This window comes from Thalassophryne amazonica, chromosome 6 (genome assembly GCF_902500255.1).
Source record: "Thalassophryne amazonica chromosome 6, fThaAma1.1, whole genome shotgun sequence".
NCBI classification, from domain to species: Eukaryota; Metazoa; Chordata; class Actinopteri; order Batrachoidiformes; family Batrachoididae; genus Thalassophryne; species Thalassophryne amazonica.
In genome coordinates this window covers 91,807,320-91,834,593 of record NC_047108.1, presented here as the reverse complement: position 1 = coordinate 91,834,593, position 27,274 = coordinate 91,807,320, and the positions used below count along the sequence as shown (strand labels likewise).

The 27,274-nt window shown below is 44.5% G+C and overlaps 2 long non-coding RNA genes across 3 annotated transcripts; one reads left to right on the top strand and one right to left on the bottom strand.

Moving 5' to 3' along the window:
• Positions 1-285: 285 nt before the first annotated feature.
• On the bottom strand, positions 286-21,952 carry LOC117512654. Its single transcript, XR_004561349.1, has 3 exons — positions 21,939-21,952; positions 8,568-8,592; positions 286-397 (listed from the first exon to the last, which is right to left on the bottom strand). It is a non-coding gene; the product is annotated as an uncharacterized LOC117512654 (long non-coding RNA).
• On the top strand, positions 2,936-22,156 carry LOC117512655. Of its 2 annotated transcripts, none has more exons than XR_004561350.1 (3): positions 2,936-3,103; positions 19,265-19,267; positions 22,146-22,156. It is a non-coding gene; the product is annotated as an uncharacterized LOC117512655 (long non-coding RNA). The 2 variants fall into 2 exon arrangements; XR_004561351.1 differs by lacking the exons at positions 19,265-19,267; positions 22,146-22,156 and adding exons at positions 5,613-5,616; positions 14,423-14,433.
• The last annotated feature ends 5,118 nt before the right edge of the window (positions 22,157-27,274 follow it).

The following is a 27,274-nucleotide window of genomic DNA, read 5'->3' as shown; positions in this document are numbered from 1 at the left end:
CTTTAAGAAACAAAATTGAAGCACTTTATGTCCATCTGTTGGCTATAGTTGTGTACTAATTCTGGTAAGTTAGAGTTGCGGTAAATGAAAACCTTTGTGCAGGTCTTTGCTGTTGGTGAGACGACTGGGTTGGCTGGTTGGATAAATGATTGCGTACATGCAAGATGAATGAATGCATGTTATGGACTTTAAGTTGGATTTAACAAATCCATATACATTTTCAATTCAGTTTAAATGAGCCTCTGTTAAATTGTGTACTTTTCTTTTTAAAAACATTGAAAATGTATATGGATTTGTTAAATCCAACTTAAAGTCCATAACATGCATTCATTCATCTTGCATGTACGCAATCATTTATCCAACCAGCCAACCCAGTCGTCTCACCAACAGCAAAGACCTGCACAAAGGTTTTCATTTACCGCAACTCTAACTTACCAGAATTAGTACACAACTATAGCCAACAGATGGACATAAAGTGCTTCAATTTTGTTTCTTAAAGAAAGTAAATAGCTTAACAGGAGTGCTTTTTAAATTGAACTGAAAATGTTCATGCATTTGTTAAATCCAACTCTAAACATGCATGCATTCCTCTCTCCATCCATCCACCCAACCCAGTCATCTCAACATTTTAGCCCTTAAACCAGTGGTTGTATCGTAGGAGAAGCAGCTTCTCAAATTTGAGGTCAGAGAGTCTGTTCCTCTTTGGGGTGAAGACCAGCTTCCCCAGGCTAAACAGTCTCTCCACTGGAGCACTGGATGGAGTGGCAGCATTATACTTCAGGGAAATTCTCTTTATAAGAGGAAATCCATGAAGTGAGTCCATCCCTTGGGCTCCTGATTTCAAATAATCTGCGACTTGACTTTCCGCAGTAGCAGAAGTGTCGTCCTCATCATCAAAGGAGAAGAACGCATCCTCAACAGTTGAGCTGGTACATGTGGGTGTGGTGGTGCTTGTACCTTTTTGCTGGTCTTCATTTCTTAGACTTGCACGACATACCGCCAGCAGCTCTGCTTTGGCCTTGTCCTTTCTTTCTTGTGTTCGCAGCCAACGTAACTTGAACCTGGGCAGAGTCACAGCAGCCAGGAGAGCACTGTCGCTCTCCAGCACCTCTGTAAATCTTGTTTTTATCGCCTGAAATGACATAAAGCAAAGAACATATGACTGACTGTCTATACAAACACACACACACACACACACATTATGAGTACAATATATACTCTATATTATTCATTTTCACAACGTATGGATGTATTAGACAGAAATGTAGTTCTTACCTCGACAATTGCCTCTGGAAGGTCCACAAGTATTTGGAGTCCACTCTTCAGCTCAAGGGTTTTCATCATCAAGGTCTCCAGGGTAGGTAGCAGCATGCCGTGGTAGCAGCTGTCCTGTCCCTGGAGGATATCTAGGGCGACTGTCAGCGGCTTCATCGCAATGCAATATTCCTTCAGGAGCTGATGCTCTTTTTCTGTGATTGCTTTCAAGCCGAACTTGGATGAGATGGTGTTGAGATCGACTATGGGAATCTCACAGATCCTAGCTAAGGCTTCATAAAAATAATTCCATCTGGTACTGCAAGGCACTATCAGCTTCTTTGCAACCACATCCTCTACAGTCTCTGCAGCCACTGTGGAACGGCTGGCCTTATTCCACAAGGCTGTGCATTTTGCAGTTGCACTCCTGTAAACTGCCTTCTCTGGTCTGGAGAGAATCCACTTCTCAATGTCAGAACAAGACACAAGGTTCAGTGTGGTGTGATGCACACCTGTAGTGTGGTGGTAAATTAATCACATCGTCATCCTCATCAACACGGCTTTGCAAGACATCATTCATGTCAACAAAAGTCACCTCATCATCTTCCTCATCCCCAGAGTCATCCTCCTCGACTGACTGATACCTCTTAAAAGCCTTAATGAAATTTGAGCCATTGTCAGTGACAGTTGCTGTTATTTTGTGCGAAATGCCATATGACGAGTGGATGTTGTCAAGCTCTGTGGCGATGCTCTCGTGTGTATGACGGCCCTTAAACCGTCGGCATGCCAGGGCAGCTTTTTTTCGTTCCATGTTTGTTGGTGGATGTATCCAGTGTGCAGTTACGCCAAGGTAGCTTTTATTGTGTGCAGTCCATATGTCTGCAGTAGTTGCCAAATATTCCAGCTGTTCAAATTCTTTTTTGAGCTCAGCATTCATTTTAACATATTCGGCATCAATGTATTTCGAAAATGTCTTTCTACAAGGCGGGCCGACGCCTCCTTTTCTCGGTATTTTCCCTATCAGAGCCCTGAAGGAGTCTGACTCCACTGTTGACATCGGCAGCATGTTCTCCACAATATATCTCCCTATCAAGTCATAGAGCTCTGTCTGCGTTAGTTTTTGGGGAGCTGAAGCACAAAAATCAAGCTTTTGCTGCTTACACAGTGAGGGTCCTTCACCGTGCCCTTTGTTAGCGGACCCCACGTTAACACCAGCCCTGCTACCTGTGTCTTGGTCTTCTTGGGCCACTAGTTTAGCGGAAGCGTGAGCCGTCGACAGGTGTTTCAGTAGGTTGGAGTTGCTTACACAAGACGTGGACAAAGTTTTTGCTTGGGGACATAATGTACACTCGACGTGTACATTTTTACCTTTGACCTCAACGTGGTTAAAGTAGTGTCTGTATTTCCATCTGGCAAACGCTGTCTTCACACTTGAATCCTCCTCACTCGCCATCTCTCGCTATGCGTTGTAAACACCCTCCACTATGCATGTGCTCTAAACACCCACCCACCTAGTTTCTCTGATTGGCTGAAGACGTAATCTTACTATACCTTAGCCAATCATGATTGCTTAGGCGGTTATCTCACCCTCCCCTCCTTTGTCACTCACACACACACGCACACACTGACAAGACACACACACTTGCGCCTGAGAGTCCAGTGTCTGTATGCGTGAAGTAAAAAAAAAAAAAAAGATTATTGAGCGGCTTCAGTAACGTGCAGTAACGGGGTGTCGGTAGTGGTAACGGCATTATAGTGACAGTCAGAGTAATTAGTTAGATTAATCGTTACTGAAAAAAGTAACGGCGTTAGTAACGCCGTTTATTTCAACGCCGTTATTCCCATCACTGTCAATAGATGAGCCAAAAAGTAACAATTTAATGTTGTGAAGGTGCACAACGAATACACAGACAATCTCAGAATCTGATAACAGTCAATCCACAAAGGTGACGTGTGGGCAGGCTCGAGGATAGAAGACGTCTGGGAACAACGGTGGGAATGCCACCTCCACCTCTAACAAACACTCGTGCAGCGTCTGTTTAACCACTTATCTGACGGACGTAGGACGAAACAGTCGCGACCCACGCCGGTCCTCTGGTTGACAGCTGCAAAACAATAGCTCTTAGAATCAATTAATACAGGCAGAGACAGTTACCTCCATAGAAGTACGATATCTCGGCAACAAGGTGGAGATGACGTCTGGTCTTTATGGAGTGAGATGCTGTAGAGTAGATGGGTGACAGCTGTCAAGAGATAATGAGTGACAGCTGTCACCCCCGGCTGTGTCCGTGGCGGCAGCGCCCTCTCGTGCCTGAAGCCCGCACTTCAGGCAGGGCGCCTTCTGGTGGTGGGCCAGCAGTACCTCCTCTTCTGGCGGTCCACACAACAGGAACCCCGCCTCAACGGGCGCCTCTTGGCGCCCGACCAGGCTTGTTCGGGTGACGGTGGTTGAAGTTGGCCAGGAGGGCCGGATCCAGGATGAAGCTCCTCTTCACCCAGGAGCGTTCTTCGGGTCCATACCCCTCCTAGTCCACCAAATACTGGAACCCCCGGCCCATCCGACGGACGTCCAGGAGCCGGCGCACCGTCTAAGCCGGCTCCCCCTCGATGATCCGAGCAGGAGGCGGCGCCGGTCCGGGAGCACAGAGGGGTGAGATGTGGTGAGGTTTGATCCTTGAAACATGAAAGACCGGGTGGATCCGCAGTGAAGCCGGGAGTTGGAGCTTCACTGCGGCAGGACTGAGGACTTTGAGGATCTTGTATGGTCCGATATATCTGTCCTTGAGTTTCGGGGAGTCCACCTGGAGGGGGATGTCCTTCGTGGATAGCCACACCTCCTGCCCGGGCTAGTAAGCAGGGGCCGGGGATCGCCGGCGGTCTGCATGGGTCTTCGCCCTCATCCGGGCCTTCAACAAGGCAGAACGGGCGAAGCGCCACACCCGACGGTACTTCCGCAGGTGGGCCTGGACCAAGGGCACACCGACCTCTCCCTCCACCACGGGAAACAACGGGGGCTGATACCCCAAACACACCTCAAATGGGGAGAGGCCGGTGGCAGAGGACACCTGGCTGTTATGCGCATACTCGATCCAGGCCAGATGTTTACTCCAGGCCGTCGGGTGTGCGGACGTCACACAGCGCAGGGCTTGCTCCAATTCCTGATTGGCCCGTTCTGCCTGTCCATTGGTCTGCGGGTGATACCCGGACGAGAGGCTCACAGTAGCCCCCAGTTCCGGGCAGAAGCTCCTCCAGACGTGTGAGGAGAACTGGAGATCACGATCAGAGATGATGTCGGTGGGTATCCCATGCAGACGGACGACGCGGTGGACCAGGAGGTCTGCTGTCTCCTGGGCTGTTGGGAGCTTCGGGAGGGCCACGAAGTGGGCCGCCTTGGAGAATCGGTCCACTATTGTGAAGATGGTGGTGTTGCCCTGGGACGGCGGGAGGCCCGTGACGAAATCCAGGTCGATGTGGGACCAGGGGCGATGAGGCACAGGTAGCGGCTGGAGAAGTCCTTGGACCTTTTATGGTCTGCCTTGCCCCTGGCACAGGTGGTGCAGGCCTGGATGTACTCCCGGACGTCGGCCTCCATGGACGCCCACCAGAAGCGCTGCCGGACAACTGCCACGGTCCTTCGCACCCCTGGATGACAGGAGAGCTTGGAACCGTGACAGAAGTCCAAGACTGCAGCTCTGGCCTCTGGTGGGACGTACAAACGGTTCTTCGGACCAGTTCCGGGGTCCAGGCTCCGTGCCAGGGCCTCCCGGACGATCTTCTCCACGTCCCAGGTGAGGGTGGCCACGATAGTGGACTCAGGCAGGATGGGCTCCGGTAGATCTGACAGTGCAGTTTTGACCTCCTCTTCGTGTACCCGGGACAAGGCATCCGACCTCTGGTTCTTGGTCCCGGGGCAATAGGTGATCCGGAAGTCAAAACGCCCGAAGAACAGTGACCAGCGGGCTTGCCTGGGGTTCAGCCGCTTGGTGGTCCTGATATACTCCAGGTTCCGATGGTCAGTGAAAACCGTGAACAGCACAGACGCTCCCCCCAACAGGTGTCTCCACTCCTCAAGAGCCTCTTTCACCGCAAGGAGTTCTCGATTGCCGATGTCATAGTTCCGTTCAGCCGGGGTCAACCTGCGTGAAAAGTAGGCACACGGGTGAAGAACCTTATCAGTCTCTCCGCTCTGGGATAGCACGGCTCCTATCCCTGAGTCAGAGGCGTCCACTTCAACCACGAACTGGCGGCTAGGGTCGGGCTGCACCAAAACTGGCGCAGTAGAGAAACCGTCGTTTCAACTCCTTGAACGCGGCTTCGCACCGATCCGACCAGGTGAAGGGGACTTTTGGAGAGGTCAGGGCTGTCAGGGGGCTAACTACCTGACTGTAGCCCTTAATGAACCTCCTATAGAAATTAGCGAAGCCGAGGAACTGTTGCAGCTTCCTACGGCTTGTTGGTGGGGCCAATCTCTCACCGCCGCAACCTTGGCCGGATCAGGGGCGACGGAGTTAGAGGAGATGATAAACCCCAGGAAGGACAAAGACATGCGGTGAAACTCGCACTTCTCGCCCTTCACAAACAGTCGGTTCTCTATCAACCGCTGCAGGACCTGACGTACATGCTGGACATGGGTCTCAGGATCCGGAGAAAAGATGAGAATATCGTCCAGATATACGAAGACGAATCGGTGCAGGAAGTCCCGCAAGACGTCGTTAACCAAGGAACGTCGCGGGGGCATTGGTGAGGCCGAACGGCATGACCAGGTACTCAAAGTGACCTAAAGGGGTGTTAAATGCCGTCTTCCATTCGTCTCCCTTCCGGATCCGAACCAGGTGATACGCATTTCTAAGATCCAGCTTAGTAAAGATTTTGGCTCCATGCAGGGGGGTGAACACGGAATCCAACAATGGCAACGGGTATCGGTTGCGAACCGTAATCTCATTCAGCCCCTGTAATCAATGCATGGACGGAGTCCGCCATCTTTCTTGCCCACAAAAAGAAACCTGCCCCCATCAGGGAGGTGGAGTTCCGGATCAGCCCGGCAGCTAATGAGTCCCGGATGTAGGTCTCCATTGATTCGCGCTCAGGTCGTGAGAGGTTGTACAGCCTGCTGGACGGGAACTCAGCGCCTGGAACCAAATCAATGGCACCAATCGTACGGATGGTGCGGAGGAAGGGTGAGTGCCAGATCCTTGCTGAAGACGTCAGCAAGATTGTGGTGCTCAACCGGGAGTGCCGTCAGATTGGGAGGGACTTTGACCTCCTCCTTAGCCTGTAAACCGGGAGGAACCGAGGATCCTAAACACACCCGATGGCAGGTTTCGCTCCACTGAACCACCACCCCAGACGGCCAATCAATCCGGGGGATTGTGCTTCAACATCCATGGGAAGCCCAAAATCACGCGGGAGGTAGGAGTTACAAAAAACTCAATCTCCTCCCGATGGTTTCCAGACACCACCAGAGTTACTGGTGGTGTCTGTGTGTGATTAAAGGGAGGAGGGTGCCATCTAGTGCCCGCACCTGCAATGGCGAAGGAAGCGCCACCAGAGGGAGCCCTACCTCCCTTGCCCATCTGCTGTCTAGCAAATTCCCTTCTGACCCCGTGTCCACCAATGTGCTGGGGCTTGAAGGGTTAAATCCCCGCTCAGGATTGTAACTGGGAGTCGTGTGGCAATCTGTGTGTGTCCCACGTGAATGTTTTGACCCCCCCTTAACCCAGTCTCTAAGGGCGGTTGTTGTTGTGGCCGTTTGGGGCAGTTTTTTCTGTATGTGCTCCTTTGAGCTGCAGAGAAAACACTCCCGCGGACCAGCCTCCTCATTTTGACCTTGTGCGTTTCCCTAACAACGTCAGCAGGGGGAGCTGTTGCCCCACGGAGTGCTGCGGCTGTGGAGCGTGGGGAGGGCAGCCCCTTTTCGAACCCGGAAGGGAGAGGGACGGCGCGTATCCGGCCACATCCTTCGCCTCGCTCCCGACGGCGGTTCCTCCAACCGATTGTCTAACCGTTATAACGAGATCTATAAGCCCATCTAAATCCCGCGGTTCCTCCTTAGCTACCAGATGCTCCTTCAGGACCGATGACAGTCCGTTTATGAAGGCGGCGCGGAGCGCACGTTATTTCCAGCCGGACCTTGCAGCCGCGATATGGAAGTCGACTGCATATTCGGCTGCGCACCGGCGCCTCTGTCGCATTGACGAGCAGCATTGTTGAAGCGGTCTCTCCTCCGTTAGGGTGTTCAAACACTGTTCTGAACTCCCCCACAAACCCAGTGTATGCTGATAACAACCGTGAGTTCTGTTCCCAGAGCGCCGTAGCCAGGCGCGTGCCTACCCCGAAGCCAATTAATAACATAAGCCACCTTGCTGGCGTCAGACGCGTACATCACGGGTCGTTGTGCAAAGACGAGCGAACACTGCATCAGAAAGTCCGCACACGTCTCCACACAACCCCCGTACGGCTCAGGGGGACTTATGTATGCTTCAGGGGATGGTGGGGGGGTTTGTTGAACGACCAGTGGAATGTTAATACCCGGCTACCGGGTCGGCAGGAGGAGGAGCCGCAGCAGCGCTCTGATTGCGCGCTTCCACCTGTGCGGTGAGAGCCTCCATCCTGCGATTAAGGATGACGTTTTGCTCGGACATCAAATCCAGCCGAGCGGTAAAGGCGGTGAGGATTTGCTGCAACTCACCGAGCACGCCTCCTGCAGACGGCCTGTGCACCCTGCTCTTCCATTGGCTGTCCAACAGATGGATGACGCCCTCGGGATCCATGACGCTGGCCGAGATATCCTGTTGGTGAAAGTGTAGTGACTCGGGACCACCACAGGGGGCGCAAATGAACGGTCAATAGATGAGCCAAAAAGTAACAATTTAATGTTGTGAAGGTGCACAACAAATACACAGACAATCTCAGAATCTGATAACAGTCAATCCACAAAGGTGACGTGTGGGCAGGCTCGAGGATAGAAGACGTCTGTCCTGAGAAGAGCCGGAACCACACGATTTCCGCCGCCCACCGGAACCTGGTGAATACTGGAGCCGCCAAGTCCTGAATTCCCAGGTGATCACCGTCCCCGACTGTCGGATCTGGTACTGCTGGCGAAGAACAAAGACAGTCAAGTGTGGGTGTGTGTACACCCCGTAACAACAAACGGTGGGAATGCCACCTCCACCTCTAACACCACACTCGTGCAGCGTCTGTTTAACCACTTATCTGACGGACGTAGGACGAAACAGTCGCGAGACCCACGCCGGTCCTCTGTGTTGACAGCTGCAAAACAATAGCTCTTAGAATCAATTAATACAGGCAGAGACAGTTACCTCCATAGAAGTATGATATCTCGGCAACGAGGTGGAGATGACGTCTGGTCTTTATGGAGTGAGATGCTGTAGAGTAGAATGGGTGACAGCTGTCAAGAGATAATGAGTGACAGCTGTCACCCCCGGCTGTGTCCGTGGCGGGCAGCGCCCTCTCGTGCCTGAAGCCCGCACTTCAGGCAGGGCCCCTCTGGTGGTGGGCCAGTAGTACCTCCTCTTCTGGCGGCCCACACAACACATGTCCTCTTACTGAACGCAGCTGGTGATATAATGTAATGATGTGATTTCCTAAATTGTTTAACTGTTTTTATGTTTGTTTTGTTGTTATTTCAAGTGTGTACTTTATGTGGAATTACTGTGCTGCTCTCTTGGCCAGTACTCTCTTGCAAAAGAGATTCTCAATCTCAATGGGATTATTCCTGGTTACATACAGGTTAAATAAAATAAATAAAAATAGCAAACAATCTTTTTTTTTTCAATCTGGGAGGCAGGTTTCATCCCTATATGGACTTAAAGAAAGGACATTTTGTCCCACAAGCATATCTGCCTATGGTGAAAATGTAGACAACTTCTCGAGACACACACTTACCTCAGCAGTAACATTCACATCTAACATTCACATCTCTGGGTCCTCTGCCTCTGACAACAGACACCTGGTAAGATCGTACAGAGTCATGAAGACACTGGCCAGAGCTGTTTGGCAATGCCAGTGTCACTAGAGATGAAAGATGGTCTTAGTCTTTTGGGGTGCTGATACTTCCTGTGTTACTATATAGTTGTAAGATTTGGAAATAACCAGTGATCTCAGGCAACAACTGGATACCTTTGGTACCAGGTCTTCAGAGGCTCTTGGGTAGCACTGGAATGACTGTTTCATAAGAGCGGTTACTTAGAGAGACTCAGATGAGGGGTATCTCTTGCATTGTGAGGGAACATCAGCTACAACATTTTGGCCATGTGATTCGTTTTCTCTGTAGATGAAACACCATGTAGGTGCCTCTGTGTTGAGGACCCAGTGGATGAACAAGGCCAAGGAGATGCCCATGTTTCACCTGGCTGTTGAGGACAAATGGTTCCTTTGAAGAAGTTGTGATGGACTGGTTATCCGCCTGAGTGGATTCCCGCTACAGAGTCTTATATAAGAGTACTAGAGTCTCCAGTCGCACTGAGACGTGTCCCGGCAAGCGGTTGGTCGCCATTTTAGATTAGGGCAACTCAGTGGGCAGCGAGCACTGACGCTCAATGAGTCTCATCAAGAAACAGATGCAAAAATGCTGGATAAGCTATGCATGTTGGCAATGCCACAAACAGAGGAAGAAGGGGGACCAACATTTCATTCCATAATTAAGCAGTTGTTACTTTTTTCTGTGACTTTTGGGCGATAAACTGGTGTAAAGTGTTATGTCTGAAATCTGAAAGCTGAATTTATTCAGTATACAAATTGGATTTAATTATTGTGGACCATGTGGAATAATTAATGCACTTGTGTGCCCAGTCTGGATTGTATGAAATTGTGCCTTCATGTCTGCAGTCAATATTTTGCCCGGTTAGGAGATGTCATGATGTCACTGTTCATGAAGGGGCATTCACATTTAGTAGGCAGCATTGGGAGTGTGGACTCTAATACTCATATATACGGCTCTGTGGTTCCATCCAGGGCCTAGGGTTGTTTCTATACTGTGGTGGATGGTACAACACCCAGCACCTGTGCTTGCTCCCGTACCTGTTGCAATGATCACAACATATGTTTACCAGTTTGTGATTCAAAATGTCTTTAAAACAATGTCATGGTAAATCAATAGAGAAGTAGATGTGGAAGTATAGTACAACAAAACCCCGCAGGCCAACTTTGTGCAAGCCTTGTCTAGTGTGCTATGTGCAAAGCACACATACTAAAACATGTTCAGTGACATTTTCTATCTATTTCAGGGGCTGGCCACAATAAAATAGGAAACGTGGAGGTAAAAATCAAGAAGCAATCAGTGCAGGAGGTCACAGCTGGATGTGGAGCAGGAGGAGGTGACCCGTGCTTGGCACAACAGGTCAATGAATCAACAGCAGACTGCATCTCCTCCTTATGGATTGATCTGTCAGAGCAACACGAACATGCTCCACTGCATCAAATCTGCTTTGTGCACGTCTCGATAGCACGCTGGCATACTTATTTATGAATAACTTAACAACAACGTTCTAGTGATATTCTTTTATGTCCTATACCAATGATTGACAGAAATCACAATTAATTGATTCGTACAACTTGTAGAACTGTTGGATTTGCCCTGTGCTGAATTTTGACCTCGCATGGATTCGCACATGTTGGTAATTTCCATCTAGTATTGATTCTGAGCTGCATCTTATTTACGATTTCCAGCCGAGTGTTGCAGGTCAGTAACGTTCCTTATAGTACTTCAATCATGTGGAAACGAGAGGAAAAAAAACTTTAGTGATGACACATTTGAGTGAAACAGGATAGAAAAAAAATAAAAACAATAATGAAGAACCTGCTGGGCCACACATGAACTCAATTTTTGTTAATTTGATTAAACAGAAATCTATTTTGTAAATTTATTCTTGAAATAATGTTACTGGGTAGATTATGTAGCTTTTGACTCAGGGCTCCTCCACAATATAGACAACTTAGCAGTTAATCAAATTAGCAGAAAGCGGTTAGCACAGCGGTGAGCACGGGGGCCTCTGGAGCCCCTGGGAGGCTCAGGATTTGCTCTGCTTGAAATCCAGCCTTGCAATGATTGAACAGCTTTTCTCTCGCACTGGATCTTTATCATTAAACTCACTAAGCATCATCTCATATGAAGTCTGTCTGCATGGATTTTTGTTTCCCTCTGGCTACACGCTTGGCTAATACATATTCAATCAATCAATTAATCAATCATTTTATTTATATATTCACACAAACAGGTACAGGCACAGTTGCCATGAGAGATGATACCGCCATATATGTGAGTACATCATAAAACTAGTCTCATTATTAACAAATTTCATTTGCCAACTCTGGGTGTGAAACATAATAAAACAAGTGAATGAATGGCAAGAACAGACTAGGGTGTACTAGCCTAGCAGATACACTATTTATTTGCTAAATCAGAGAATAAACAGTTATGTTTGATTAACAGCTGTTACAATACTCCCATCCAGCAGATGGCAGTGTTCTCTGCATTTGACTGGGGGGGGGCAGGAAGTGAAGAGAGGAGACTCAGTCATTTCCCATAATGCCTTTTGATGTGTGTGCCTGTTAATGCTGAAACCTTCAGAATTAGCGCATTACTTTAAAAGATATGTCCAATATTTTCACTTTGTAAAAATGACAGCGTTGCCATTAATGTCAATAAACTGTCCAGAATTAGTTTTGTTTACAAATGAAACCATGAGTGAAAAGTGCATTGCGTTTCATGTCTCCTGCCCACTGTCTGTGTCATTGCATGTAGGAAGTAAATGACATGTTTTTCTTAATATGGAACCAGTGGGCCAGGTTCATAAAGAAACAACGCTGGCTAGTTGCTTGTTTTCTGTTTTTCATCGCCTTTGAATTTACCCAGCAGCCCTTGCAATGCTTAACCTCGAAACTGGTTTATCAGTAGCTGGTAGTGTACTGAGTCAACACTAAAGTTAGCAGTTAGCTTAACTTCAGCCAATTTTTTTAGTGGTTTATCAGTTTAGCATTATAAAAGTTAACTTTTCAGTAAGCGATTAGCGGTTATCAAAGCTAACTTTTTGGTTAGTTAACTTACTTTTACTCTCTCAAAATGCACTCACTGGCCACTTTATTAGATACACCGAGTTGGACCCCCTTTTGCCTTCAGAACTGCCTTAATTCTTCATGCAAAGATTCAACAAGGTGTAAGAAACATTCTTCAAAGATGTTAGTCAATACTGACACGATGGCATCACACAGTCGCCCATTCAACCAGTCCTGCCCATTCTCCTGTGACCTCTGACATCAAGAAGCATTTTCATCCACACAGCTGCTGCTCACTGGATATCTTCTCTTTTTCAGACCATTCTATACAAACCCTAGAGATGGTTGTGCGTGAAAATAGCCATAGATCAGCAGTTCCTGAAATACTCAGACCAGCCCGTCTGGCACCAACAACCAGGCCACATTCAAAGTCACATAAATCCCCTTTTTTCCCCATTCTGATGCTCTGATTGAACTTCAGCAAGTCGTCTTCTCCATGTCTAGACGCCTAAATGTGTTGAATTGCTGCCATATGATTGGCTGATTAGTTATTTGTGTTAACAAGCATTTGAACAGGTGTACCTAATAAAGTATCCGTTGAGTGTATGTACAGTTTTGCAGTTACAGTATATCTACTTGAATTGAGGTTGTTTGTCAGTTTCTTTCATTTCCAAACCCTTGGTCTGGTGGCCACCAAGGACCCAACTGCTTGTTTGATTAATGGCATCTATAAATCCAGAAATTGAAAATGAGACGTTGGAGGTACCTAATCTCCCTGCATAATAATAGTGATAAATTAAACACCGCTACTTGTGCCACTAGCTAATTAATTAAACTAATTAATGCTTTAATTGGAAAATATCTTGATGTTCCCAGACAATTCTGGTTTCAGCTGTATTGAAAATGAAAGAACTGGCATGTTAGTATGAAAGTTAACTGAAAAAGGTTGAAAATCAATATGCATGCCACAATTTTTAAGGCAAAATTTGTGTTCAATCCAAAAACCAAGAGCAACGACAAATGCAAACAACTGTACTGTTTTTCTTATTTTGTAATTTTAATAAATAATTGTTTACCCCCCATGTATTTCAACAAACAAGTTGTAGTTTCAAGAAGTGCTGTTTTCATTATGTAATGCAATGTTGTGTGTTGGGGGGTTTGGCTGGACATTTTGGTGTTGTTTTCTTTTCTTTGCGCTCCAGGTGGTATGCAAACTGGCTTTTTCTGTGGAGAAGGTACTGGCAGAAGAGTCCTTCACCTTCATCAGAACTACTGGCTGCACCTGCGGAGGATGTTCACGTGCAGCCTAACGACTTGCAGCACCTGTGGGATGATGCTCACGTGCAAACTTAAAGACTTTCAGCTGAAGCAGATAATAAGATGGCGTTCTGCATTTAAGCCATGAGTGATTCGAGCAGAATGCCGGGAACACGACCTTGTGACGTTCGTTTGTGAGACGCTGAGGACCGCGCCAGGGTTTGACAACATTGTGCCTGTGAAGGAGGACGGGTGAGGGACACATGCTGTCAGCACACATCAGAGGTGATGATTGTCTGAATAAGTGTTAACAGTAATTTGGTATTTGTTACGCAGTATATTTGAACATTGATGAGAATTGTGCAGTTCGCTCCTCACTGTCGTGGCATACGGATTGATGATCCTCCACCTGTTGGGAGAAGCTGCTCATTTACATACAGTTTAAATTCAGACCTGAATGTGTTGCTGATAGTGTGTGCCTTTGAAGGATATTTATTGTAGCTCTGTTGACTTACCTCACCTTTTCCGTCCTTCACAGAGTCAGTTTGTCGTATCCACCTGGGGGGTGTTCGGCGGTGAATCTGAGTCCAGAAGCGCCGGGCTTTGATCCATTTGGGCGCTGGAGAGCACGCCGTCCTTCACCTCGCCAGACAACCGAACATTTATGTTGTACACAAATTATTGCACAGGAGGGAAATAAATTTGTTTTGTTTTTGGAACCGCTTTCTGGTTATTTAGCGCTGGGCCCTTGTCAGATGCTGGTTCGGTTCTCTGACCCGCGTCAGCACATAATGCAAATTTATGCAAGTAATTACAAATGCAACTAGAAGCACTCAGAGAGTGCAAACCTCAGAATCACTGAACCTAAAAAAGTCTAACAATAACCTCCATGGCGGAGGTAATGATGTTTGCTCAGTAGTAAAAAAAAGTTTCATCTGCTGTGACTGGATAGCATGTATCCTTAGCGCTTGGCATCACAGTTTATTGCAACTTGCAACTTTCCCAGAAGCTACTGTCATCTGAGCACTGAAATTGATATTGCATGTGCTTATAGACAAAAACAAGAGAAAAAAATTCATTTATTATTCAACTAAACTGCAAATATATGAATTTTTTAACATTTATGAAACACTTCTCTAAACAAGGCATAGGGTCACTGACCCTAAAGAGATTCCCTCCTTGGCACAGTGATCTATTTCTTTTTGTCTCTTTCTCTAAATTGTATATAATAATCATTAGATTATTAATATATAAACAAAAAATAAATTTAAGAAATATTAAAATTTGAAAACAAATGCACCCAAAAGTGATGACAGCTGCAACTGCTTAATGCTAACTTTTAACATTGAAAATGCCATAGACATGCTAACGCGTTAGCATCGGGATCCGGATCGTGATCCGGATCACCACTAAAATTTAATCACTTGTTCCTCTTGTCATTCCCAACCACTCCACAAAATTTCATCAAAATCCGTTCAAACTTTTTGAGTTATCCTGCTGACAGACAAACAACAAACACGATCGAAAACATAACCTCCTTGGAGGAGGTAATATAATCTCATCATCTTCTTCATGGGAACTTTTGTTATAATTATACCCATGTTTTAAATAATGTAGTCTATGTTGCAGACAAACACACATATGTACTGTACTATGATGACAGCATATTTTGTCATGTGGCTTATTATACTTAATTATCAGAATCATGTATGATATCAGTAAATCATATTCACACCTTTTCACAGTCAGCAAATAAAGTTTGTAGTCAGAAATACTACAATGAGACTGAGGTAACACATTAACCAAAAAATAGATAGAATCAAGTAAGCTACAACTGGCTTGTGTTTCTGTTGTTTTAAATGGATTAGTTACTGCATTTTTTAACCATTTATAGCAGAATTATGTCAAAAATGGTATGGTTATGACTAACAGGACATATTCCAGAAAACTAAGCCTAAGTATGTCTGCTCATGCTAACTGCAGATAATGCTAACATTAATTGTTAAGGGGATGTTTTTCAACCTGGGCTCTGATTACATCTGCCAACGAAAACCTGTTTTGTGTTTTTTGTCTGTTTGTTTGTTTGTGAACAGCCTGGAGCCCACAATTTTTCATATATCATTATCGTTATAAAGGTCATTTTTGGTTGCGAGAAGGTTGTGTAATGGTCACAATACAACATCACTTGATGACATAACTAAACATAGCTGGGAGTCTACATGATGACGTCATGACAACGTCAACATAAACATCATGTTGACTAGAAAGTGACGTCCACAACGTCACAGCGATGTTTCTGATGCATTCAATAACCAGTCAACCGTGCAACATTTACATGACGTCTGTTGGATGTCATTTTACGGATGTCACAGGGTGATCCATAAAATACATCCAAATGACATCACATGACAACTGATTGTGGATGTCATTAAATGGCATCAGTTGTTGGTGTTAAGGTGGCGTCATGATGATGTCATGTTTTGACATGACAATATCATGACCAAAACCTAACGTCACCATACGTCATGTGTTTGCTGGGTGGCTCTTGGAATGTTCCTGCAGTTCTTTGAAAAAAATGTAACTTTTGCCAGGGATTTCGTAGAGACATACATACTATGTGCCAGGAAGCTAGCTTTGGAATGGTAACAAACTAGGTCCTTCAGTTCAGTTTCTTGGCTGTTGATAGTCAGAGAGTGTAGCTGGAGAAGTGAAAAGCAAGTAGTTAGTGAGTCTTATGCATTTTGAATGTGAGTGATATTTTGTCACCTCTTTTTTTGTCTCCAAAAAAGGCAGCACTAAGCACGCTCCCGGCATGATAGTGGAGTGCAGATGACCATATTCGAGCTGTCTGTGAAAATTGTCTAAGTGTAACATGAGTGTGCTATACCAAGCAACATATGTCAAGTAAGTGTGCCCCCCCCCCCCCCCCCCCAACACATGCGCAGAACTTTCTCTGCGCATATGGACTGCTGGTGGATGTCAAAAACCGCCGTGTGATCAACACCACCACCCTCTCCTCTTGCAGCTGCACCCTCAGCAGCGTGGATTCCGTCAGTCTGTCCAGTGTGTTGTCGCAGGCGGACGTGTTCCACCCCTGCTCAGTGAATTACCGCAATTACACAGCTGAGCTTCTCTGTCTCCACTGCTAAGCACGGAGTGGAGTACCACATTGCCACCATAGGCCCGCTGGTGTAAGACTCCTCGACCCAGCCAAGCTCAGCATCGCCAAAGCAGAGTTTGACAGGACAGAACACCTCGGCATCATCTGCTGTTCCAAAGAACTGAGGGCATCACACCTCCACATGGTGCCCAAACCCGGCAGCAGGTGGTGCCCATGCAGGGATTACTGGACTCAACGACGGTGGACTGCTACCCGTGCCCCATCCAGGACATTTCAGCACACCTGGTGGGCACGGTCATCTTCTCCAAGGTGGACCTTGTCCATGGATACCACAAAGTACCGGTTTTGGTCATGGGCGCAATTTGGTGGGGGATAGGGGGACAATGTCCCCCCCACCTTTTCAACCAGGGGGGACAGAATATGGTATGTCTCCCCACCTTCTGACAATAGTGTGTACTTGAAACATGCTATGCCAGTCTTATGTGCAAAACCATGTCAGTCTTATGTGCAAAACCATGTCAGAATAGTATCTTTGTTTCTGCAAGTGTGTATTTTTAGCAGAATTGACTTGTTTACAACACCTGTTTCTTGTTTGTCACATTCGGAATTTTCTGGGGCTGCATTTGCCCAGATTTGAAACCAAAAATATTTGCCTCTAGGGACTAGTGTCTACACATAAGTATCAAAGGACCATAGCTAATTTACTAAATTCTGAAAGTTAGAAAAGGAAATCAGAAAAGCTATCTGGGACCTCAGAAAGCCCATCTGCAATTATTGCTTGATCTCCAAATCAGTCTATGCAAGCGAATTATGTTCAGTATGAGTGTGTCATTAGTGCCACTTCGAAATTAAATTCATGATAAGTAATTTATCCTAAACTTATGATCGTGTTTTTCAAACTTTTGCAAAAACAAATCTTGAGAAAAAAAATACAGTATGCGATAGTTAATAATTATTAGGAGCCTGTTCTTTCATATTTATGAATACATTTTACACATTGCAGTTGTTTTTTTTAATGAAAACTCAAACCTATCTTCTTTTGAGTTCTACACATGTGGTGATACCTTATTTACACCAGAATGTTAATAAAATCAGCGGTGGCTATTCTCAGAATAAAGTACTTATATCCACAGTTTCAATGCATAAGTCAAATGGTGTCCACTTTATGGTCTTCTGAAAACATTAAATACTGTTCTGGATTTTCAGAATGCATCTGAGCTTATCTAGAAACCGTTGGCTTCTGGGGGCCTAAAGTGGCCCCCAGACCCCCGGCCTATGGGTTCTGCCCTGCAAGCCTCGCACTTTGTCCCCCACAATTTCCAGTTCTAAATTAGCCCTTGGGTTGGTCTCTATAAATAATTTCCTCCTTCACTGTTGGGGGTGTTTTTTTATATGTCTTAGTTTGAGACATTTTGAGCCATAATGTTATGCATGATTAAGGGCGTGGTCACTGTTAGTGACAGTGGCTTTGCCGAGATGCTCGACCTGTCATAGTGACCAACTGTAATAGAGAAGCTTGAATCTTTGACTGGACTTGGTTGCTTGACGCGAGCATGTTTCACTTCAAATCGCAGAAGCTTCCTCAGCTAAAATTGTTGCTCTGGTAGTCTGACTTCTGTCTTGACTCTTGTAGCGAAGAATAAACAGAAGCCACAAAAACTGGAGTTTTAAACCTAACCAGACCCCTCCTAGAGACCGAGAGCAGACTGCTATAGGCTAGTGCAGGGGTGGCCAAGTTCGGTCCTCGAGAGCCACCTTCCTGACACTCTTAGTTGTCTCCCTGCTCCACACCTGAATCCAATCCGAACTTGGCCACCCCTGGGCTAGTGACTAAACAATAGCTCTAATTAGCAACTATTGTGCTCTAGTTAGGGGACGGGAATGGACGGACGTCTCTCCTGATGGCTCCCTTGACGACTCTCCTGATGACGTGAATGACTCATTACCATGAACAAAAGACTGAAACTGCTTTGACCTGAGTAACCCATTGTAAACAGGGGACAAAGCGTGTCTCAGACCTCCTCCCCAGTTAAGGCTGGGTTTCAACTGTTTCACATAGAATGCCTCCTTGACCCCTCTCAAACCATTTCTTTTCTCTGGCTAAGATTTTAACTTCCTTGTCCTCAAACGTGTGGTTAGTGTCTTTAAGGTGGAGATGAACTGCAGTCTGAGGTCCACTGGTGCCCTCTCTGCGGTGCTGGTATAGCCTTTTGTGTAAAGGATGCTTAGTCTCACCTATGTAGTGTTTGTTACAGTTTTCCTGACATCTGATAGAATACACTACATTGCTCTGTTTGTAACTAGGGATCCTGTCCTTAGGGTGAACTAATTTCTGTCTCAAGGTGTTAACCGGTTTAAAGTAAACTGGGAACTCCAGCTTTTGACTTCTGTTTATTCTTCTCTACAAGAGTCAAGACAGAAGTCAGACTACCAGAGCAAGAATTTTAGCTGAGGAAGCTTCTGCTATTTGAAGCGAAACGTCCTCGCGTCAAGCAACCCAGTCCAGTCGAAGATTCAAGCTTCTCTACTATGGAAACCACCTGGACAACTGAGAGCCTACACAGAAACGTCCAACTGTAACTCAGTGTCTGCTCAATGCAGCTGCTAGCTGTTGTGGAGGCTGTGTTTTTTTGTTTCAATTCATTATTATTATATTATTTTTGTTTTACAAACAAATATGGCTTGCTGTGTGGTGAAAGCCCAGTTATGGGCTTCATATCGGCTGTTCCAGGTCTCTATGGAAAACCAGTGGTTGACGTCAGGCAGGCTTTACCATATATATATATATATATATATATAAATCTATGGCTTCAACCATAGGATGTTATATATACTGGACAAACTCTCTGTCATACCACTCATAGGTTTTCTGAAGAGCAGGTTTGATGTTTAAATGGTGCAAGTCTGGATGTAGCTACAGAGTTAGCTGAGGCTGGGCAGGCATGACATGCTGATAATTATGTACAGACAAGATCACATGGAGACTGGCCAACCATGTCTGAGCGCAGACAGCACAGCAAGGCGCCTCTCAACTGATCACCAGCCAGCCACTCATTGACAGCTGGAAATGACGGTTCAGTGCACACAACGTGTGTGCTTGCTGTCACATGGACAGCAAGAGAGTATGCTGGGCTGGAGAGTACGCACACTGACAGGATGCCCTTGGTGATATGGACCGTCAGATCATGGTACGCAGCAGGTGATCTGAATGTCACGTCACCCACGTGAGCTCTGTTCCACATGACGCATGTCTGTCTTGCAGTGCGCCATCCACAAGACACCCGTATTGGGCTGGACACCCACGTGGGGCTGGCTGGACACACCGGGTTCAGTAGATGTGGACATGATAGGAGCACACTGCTCCATTCATGTCATTTCATGACTTGACATCTATGACCATGGGTCATATACAGAGGAACAGAAGGATCATACTTGTAATGTCCGCTTGATAAGAGGGATTAAATATTAGAAATTGTGGGTTTTTTTTGGTGTGTGCAGTTCCCCCCATAACAGCAGCGCAATGTGATGCCACATGTTCCAGCTGCTCGCACTGTGTTCGTGCATGCACACGAGCATGCACAAAACCGTCGCCACGGTATCATGCATGCCTGTCCAACCATGTGTCCCTTGTGACAGCAGCTGGAATGTTTCACGGTTCCCCATTTCATTTTTTGTTTGCGAATTTTCAGCTGGTTACTGTGTCCTTTGCCCAACTTTGTTTTATGTGTGAAGGGGCCCTAAAAGATGCACTCTAATGACATTTTAATGAAAAGAAATGGTTTACTCTCTTTGTAGATTGCCCTGCACTATGTGTCACTTTCCAAATATCTATGGGCCTGACTCTCTGACTATGTATTCATAGTCAGACTGTTCATTTCAGCATATTCTCCATCAGTGACTGCCATTTCCACTGTGATAGCCTGAGGATGAGTGGGGCAGAAGAAGCTGGGGAAAGAAGGTGATGGCCAAAGTCTGATTGGATCTCCATCTATTGGATGCCTCAGTGGCCCGCCAGGCTGCCCCTAGACCCAGACATAACAGATGTAGAGTGAAATATAGATGGCAGGGGTGGTTCTTCATCCTCCCCACGTAATATGTTTACCCATAATGATTCAAGTGCGTTGCTGAAATAAGAACAAACAAATAGCCATATTGCTTTGGGGTTTTTTTTTTGGTCTTACACCAGGGCTGATTTATTCCCTTCCATGGTGGCCCTGTTGTATGCAGATTGGCTGATACCCTCATGGTGAACTCTTCATCTAATCCTTTCACCATAGGGGAGGAGTGGGGCTCGCAAGAAAGGAGACTGGGTTCAAACAGTCAATCGAACCACAAAACCACACAAGGAAAACAATCCTGGAATTTTACACATCCTGACCTACCATTCGGCGCGTCGACCTAAAGCACTCATTCATTCCAAGCCGCAGTCAACGAGAAGTTCGGATGACAGCAGCAGGTACGACGGGTGTAATGAGATGATGAGACTCACTTCAAAGCTGAGATTAGACGCGATAATGTTTCCTCCAGTGTCAGTGAGACCACACCCAGAGAGAAAAGCAGCAGCTGACCACATTATGTTTGACCGGGGACAGAGATAAAGCACTCAAGCTCTGGGCCCATAGTACTGCTGGAAATCAGATTTAGGTTCCATTCTTACATCCAAATCATATTACGCTCTACAGCTATTCACAGTATAGCCATCTATCAGTGGCTCTCTCGCACACATACTGTTGATGTGATCTGTCAGTGGTTTACCTGCACTATACCTGCTATATATTATGAGAAGCGTCGCGCAGCGGCGCGAAGCTCACACATGGTACAGGGCATCCTAAACAGGAAGTGCCAATTTTCAAATCCACAGTAAAACAGGAAATGTTCAAATGTCAACATTTCCTGGTTTGACAGACGAGATTCCTCGGAATCTCGCGGGAACTCAGTGGCAAGCTCACACTCAAACAGGAAGTGCCAGTTTTTCAGTCACAGTGAAACAGGAAATGTTCAAATGTCAAACACTTCCTGGCATGGGTGGAACTAGAGTGGAGGCTGTGGTTTCACTGGACTCTCCTGAAATCTGATTGGATACAGATGATTGACATGTCACGGCACCACACGTCTGGTTGAAAGAGCTGCATTTTCAGATCAGTGAGTCACATTGACTGCGAGGTTCCTCCTGTCCAGTAGTTTGTGCTGTGTACCACAAAAAGTTCTAATCCACCTTAGAAGAAGAAAAATGTTTGCTCCAGATTTGAACTGAACATGTTGTTTGAACTCTGGACTTCTAATCACACCAAACTTATATTGGTGAGTAAACGACCGTATTTTATGACAGAAATGAGGTTCAGGTTGTTAAAAGCAGCATTTCTCCTTTAATTTGGGTTGGCTTATGTACACATCTTTAAACTAACAGACAGCAGCTGGTTCTGTTGGCTTATTAGTGCAGCAGATAACTGAAACAATCCTTCAAATGGTGACACAAGCATCAAATTCAGCACAAATACAGCTGGAGCAAAATTAATGGAGCAACTTTAACTTTTGACCCCTGTACAAACTGAAACTGACCTTTGTCACCATTACTGCTGCTTTTACCTCATAATTCCATAACATTCAGTCACAGATTGTCCAAACTATATGTTTTTTGGAATCTTTATGATCAGGCAAATAATGTGGTGTAATTTTCTGTATGATTGGAACATCTTTTAATTTAGACTGTAGGGGTGGGCAACTTGTTCCAGAAAGGGCCAAGAGGCTGCAGGTTTTCTTTGCAGCCACTGATTCCACCAGGTGATTTCACTGATTAACTGATTCTATCTGCTCAAAGTGATGCAAACAAATATAAAGAATAATAATAAAAAAAAAGAAGACCTGAACATTCAGCTACAATTTGCCAGAAACTACATTTCAAATAAAAGCCTAGATTTCATGTTTTGGTGAAAGAAGCCTTTGTATTTCTTCATAATTGATGTAAATAAAGTCTAATATTCATTGACTTGGAAATGTTCATGTTTCCATCCCCTGACTTGTCTGAAGAAAACTGGCAATAAAACTGATTATATTAAGGTTTTATCAAGTTTTAGAGATTTGCTTTGTTTGAATTTAGGAAGATAATTTAGAAATGTTTATTCTTTATTTATTTATTTTTGTATTTATTGTATTTGAAATGGCATAAACAAATTAAAATGTGTGAAATTCCAAGTGTTCCAATACTTTTGGAGGTTACAGTATTATAACCTTATGATGAGTGCAAAATGAGTGTGGTATTATTACTGTTTTGTTTAAGAATGTTTAATTTTCACTGTTGCTACACTTTGTGTCAAATCATAGTCATATCATATATCATATTGATATGGAAATATTGAAATAATTTGGCCATATGTACAGCCCTACTCTCAACTAGTGAAAACTTTGAATATTAATTTACATCTAATTTAAAAAAAAAAATGCTTAAAGTGGCAGGCGGTTAAGAGGGCTGTAATTAGGGGGATCAGCTGAAAGGCAAAAAAAAGTGCTTAAAAAGGTAAGGAGTATGGGGGCAGAGCTCCTGCAGAAGTTGAAAGGTTTTAGCCATGCTAATGCTCCCCTGAAGCATTTACTCAAAAAAAGTCTGACAGACCTAAATCACATGGTGAGATGCTGAAGAGCTTCACTCATTCATGTCCGTGACATATACATATTAATGTATCGTAGCGTGCTCTATGTACATTTAGAAAATATAGAATTTCAACACTTGTAGAGTTCTGGAATTTCCTGAACACTTTCATGCTTGTTAAAAAAATATATATCCCAATATTCATCTCTAAAAAAGAAATGGTACTTTAAAAAGTCAAAAATTCCTGTGTCTCTCCATACAGAGCTTTTTCTTATGCGTTGAGAGCATCACTAGATGTTGCTGTATGAACGCCTTGGGATGAGACACTGCTGCTAGATCCAAGTCTCTTTTATGAAATTTCCTGAGAATAAATTAAATTTTACAGAGCGGGTGCAGAAATGGACTTTAAAGGCTATTTAATGACCTATAAGGTTTTGATTGACAAATTAATAGCATATTTAATGAGTTTTGCTAAAAAAAACAAAAACAAACAAACAAAAAAAACAAACACATATTCTGCTCTGAAAAGTAACCCGTTTAGTGGATCAGATAACTGTAACAATTGTTCATTTCTGGAAACAAGTACCAAAGTTGGCACAAATACTCCTTAGACATTACTCTTTTGAAAAAACTGTGTATCCACCTGAATGTTCAATCCGTGTTCAGGTAGGGGTCAATTAAGGGGTCAAACACAACACAGGGGTCAAAATTTAAAAATGCTCCAATCATATTGAAAGCTATACCACATTATTTGTCTGATCACAACGATACCAAAAAGGTATAGTTTGGACTATCTATGACTGAATGAAAAAAAAGCATGATGTCACCTTTTTTATGTTTTTATTTCAGTAAAGACTAAGTAGGAAGGCTGTAAGTGCACATACGTCTGCACTCAGCATCCTGTCAATTCATTTAAACCACATTTACAATCTATGAGAAGCACAAAAAAACAAGCTTCCGTGAAGAAAAGTGGTTTGACAAAGGCAATGCAGCCAAGAGATTACAAACACACTGCGATGGTGTAATTGATGGACACTTGGCATGCTTGGTGCATCTGACGATTTGTTGAATCCAAAAAGAGATGTTGAGGTAATTATGTTGTCATGATATATCGAAGGCAGGAACGGGCGAGCTGATCAAAATGGCTGACAGCTGTAGCATGCAGATGCTATCAGACCTCTTGTCCATGACGATAAAATGAAAGCGGGTCATTTTAACAGGTAACAGCTGTTCACAGCTAATTTGTTCAATTATGCGCAGAGGATGCAGGCGGAGGCTGTTGTCGGCCCCCGGGGGAACTCATCTGCCCGCTGCCTTTGCTTACCAAAATGAGCTGACAAAAATGAAGTCCACATCCATCAAAGGCAATGCAGACAGGAATGAAATGCAGCATGAAAGCTGGAGTCCGTGACGGCGAAGTCCACATCAGGCTGCATCGTATGACCAACACCAGTGACACCCCCCCCCAAACCATGTCTGTCTCATTTCCAGGACTAATGACACCCAACGCACAAGAAAAATGCATTACGGGATGAAGATGATCAGTCTGAATTATAATGTTACTGTCAGTGATGAAAGGTTGTCGAGCTCTGAACTGATTTAATGCCATAAATTTGCTCCACGGGGAAAAAAACCCAAATCTGATTTCCTGCAACAAAACACTGGGAAGTTGTTTGTCCATCAGATATCAACCAGTTTAACCAGTTAGAAGTCATCAACTGCTGATAGGTGAAACCATTTTGACAAGTACATCATAGTGAACTATGGCTGCGTCCCAATACACGAGCCGCATCCTTCGAAGGCTGCATTCTTCGAGGATCTAATCTTCCAAGACCGAGGAAATTGAACCAACTGTTCTGAAATGAGAATGTCAAGCCAACGGAGCATTTTGCTTTTGCATCATGAGGTTATCCCCCCCACCTCCGTTGCTTAGCAACAATGACAGCTGCACAGGAAAAGCTAGTGTAGTGGGCATAACCTGTCGCTTAGTAATCATTTTCAGTACTTATTTATACTGTACATATTGAAGCTAAAATCATCATTTAGCTTTGTTTTTTTGTTTGTTTGTTTGTTTTTTTTTAAATTTACCAACCATTTAGTCTTCGGGAAAAATTGTGCAGTGGTCTACGAAGGATACACCTGTTGTGTCCTTCATTGAATGAATAATAATGATGATTGAATAATAATGAATAATAACACAATTTGTAAGAGATTTGGGTATCTCATGATAATAAGGCACTCTATCAATCCAATTAATTATTATTATTATTATTCATTGTCAGGGAAAGAAAACTGCATTTAGGTCGCATTCCAAGGAGCCTCTGAAATTCAGCCTCGTGGTCCTGCTATAACACACGTGGTGGATGCATGCAGCCTTTGAAGGATGCAGTCTACAACAGCCGATGTCACTGAGCAGGGTTTTTACCCCCATATACATATGTTTTAGCTGTTATTTGCAGGGGTCTTTATCCCCCCAAGAATTCAAGTCACTCCAAAATAACCCCACCAGAAAATTTACTTTGCATTCGAAACCCAATGCTTTCAGTCTCAGTTTGTAACATTCTTTAATGTTGAAATAAACAAAACAATTTGTCACACAGCACAAGAAGAGTTTTTTTTTTTCAGTTATTCCATTTTATTTGGTATGCCAACATGATTAAATATGGATAGTTTCCTTGTCAAACAACTGTTGTCCAGCAACCATAATTTGGTAAAAAATAAAATAAAATAAAATACATAAAAAGAGAGGATGATGGTCCAACATTCAGCAAAGAAAAGCAATTACCCCAAATGGATTCTGTATTTTTACTGAATCCGTATTTATGTTTCAAGCACCAAAATGACCTGTGTGGTCCTTTAAGTACAAATATCATGAAATCAGTAAATTATATCATGCTTTAAGCCATTTTAGATGTAATATCCATTCTCTGCAAAGCCAATAACAGTGACAGCATGAGTTTTTATTTCTTTAGCCTCTCTCCACTTTCTAATATCACTTAGAAAATGCAATACTACACGGATTTATTTATTGCTTCCTGTGAGCATAATGTGCCAGCTCGCAGTCTCCATAGTGCACGTGCATAGAGGAGCTACTGCTGAGAAAAACTAGCAAACTGTGCAAGTATTAAGAAGTCTGAGTGTTTCTCATTGCAATCCTAAACCAAACCTTTCAGATGTTCAGATCTGACATCTGCAGAATGTCAGTTATTTTTTCCCCCATGAATTATTAACTCAAACCAAACTGGCATTTCTGATTCTGTGAACAAACGCCCAATGTTACCATCTATCCTTTACAACATGTCCATCCAAATGTACCTGAGTGATGCGTCTCGGTCATCTCTGTCATCCCAGATGGGTGTAATGTGGTCGAACTTTCTGCTTCGTGTCAAAAGTCTAGCAGCAGCATTTTGAACCAATTGGAGACCCCTAATGGTGGACTGCGGTAAACCAGAAAATAGAACATTGCAGTAGTCCAATCTAGAAGAGACAAACGCATGAATCAGGGTCTCAGTGTCAGCCATAGACAGGATGGGATGAATCTTCGCTATTTCGCAGGTGGAAGAAGGCAGTCCTCTTAATATCTGTAATGTGGAGGTCAAAGGACAATGTAGGATCAAAAAGGTTCCTCACTTTGTCCATATGATGTATGACACATGAGCCTAGGCAAGCGTTAGCTGGTCAAATTGATGCCGATGTCTCACTGAACCAAGAACCATCATGTCAGTCTTATCAGAGTTTAAAAGTAGGAATTTGCTCGACAGCTTCTCACTGATGCAAGGCAATCTTCTAAGGATTTTGTGTGGATGAGATTACCAGCAGTTATCGGCATGTATAACTGAGTATCATCAGCATAGCAGTGAAAAGTAATCCCAAAACACCGCAATATGTGCCCAAGGGGTGCTATAAAAGGGAGAAATGCAGGGGGCCTCACCGGGACCCTGTGGAACTCCAAATTTCATGTCACTAAGGTTAGAGGTAGTGTTATTGTACAAAACACATTAAGAAAGACTGATCGGGTATGACGTCAACCATGCTGTTATGTG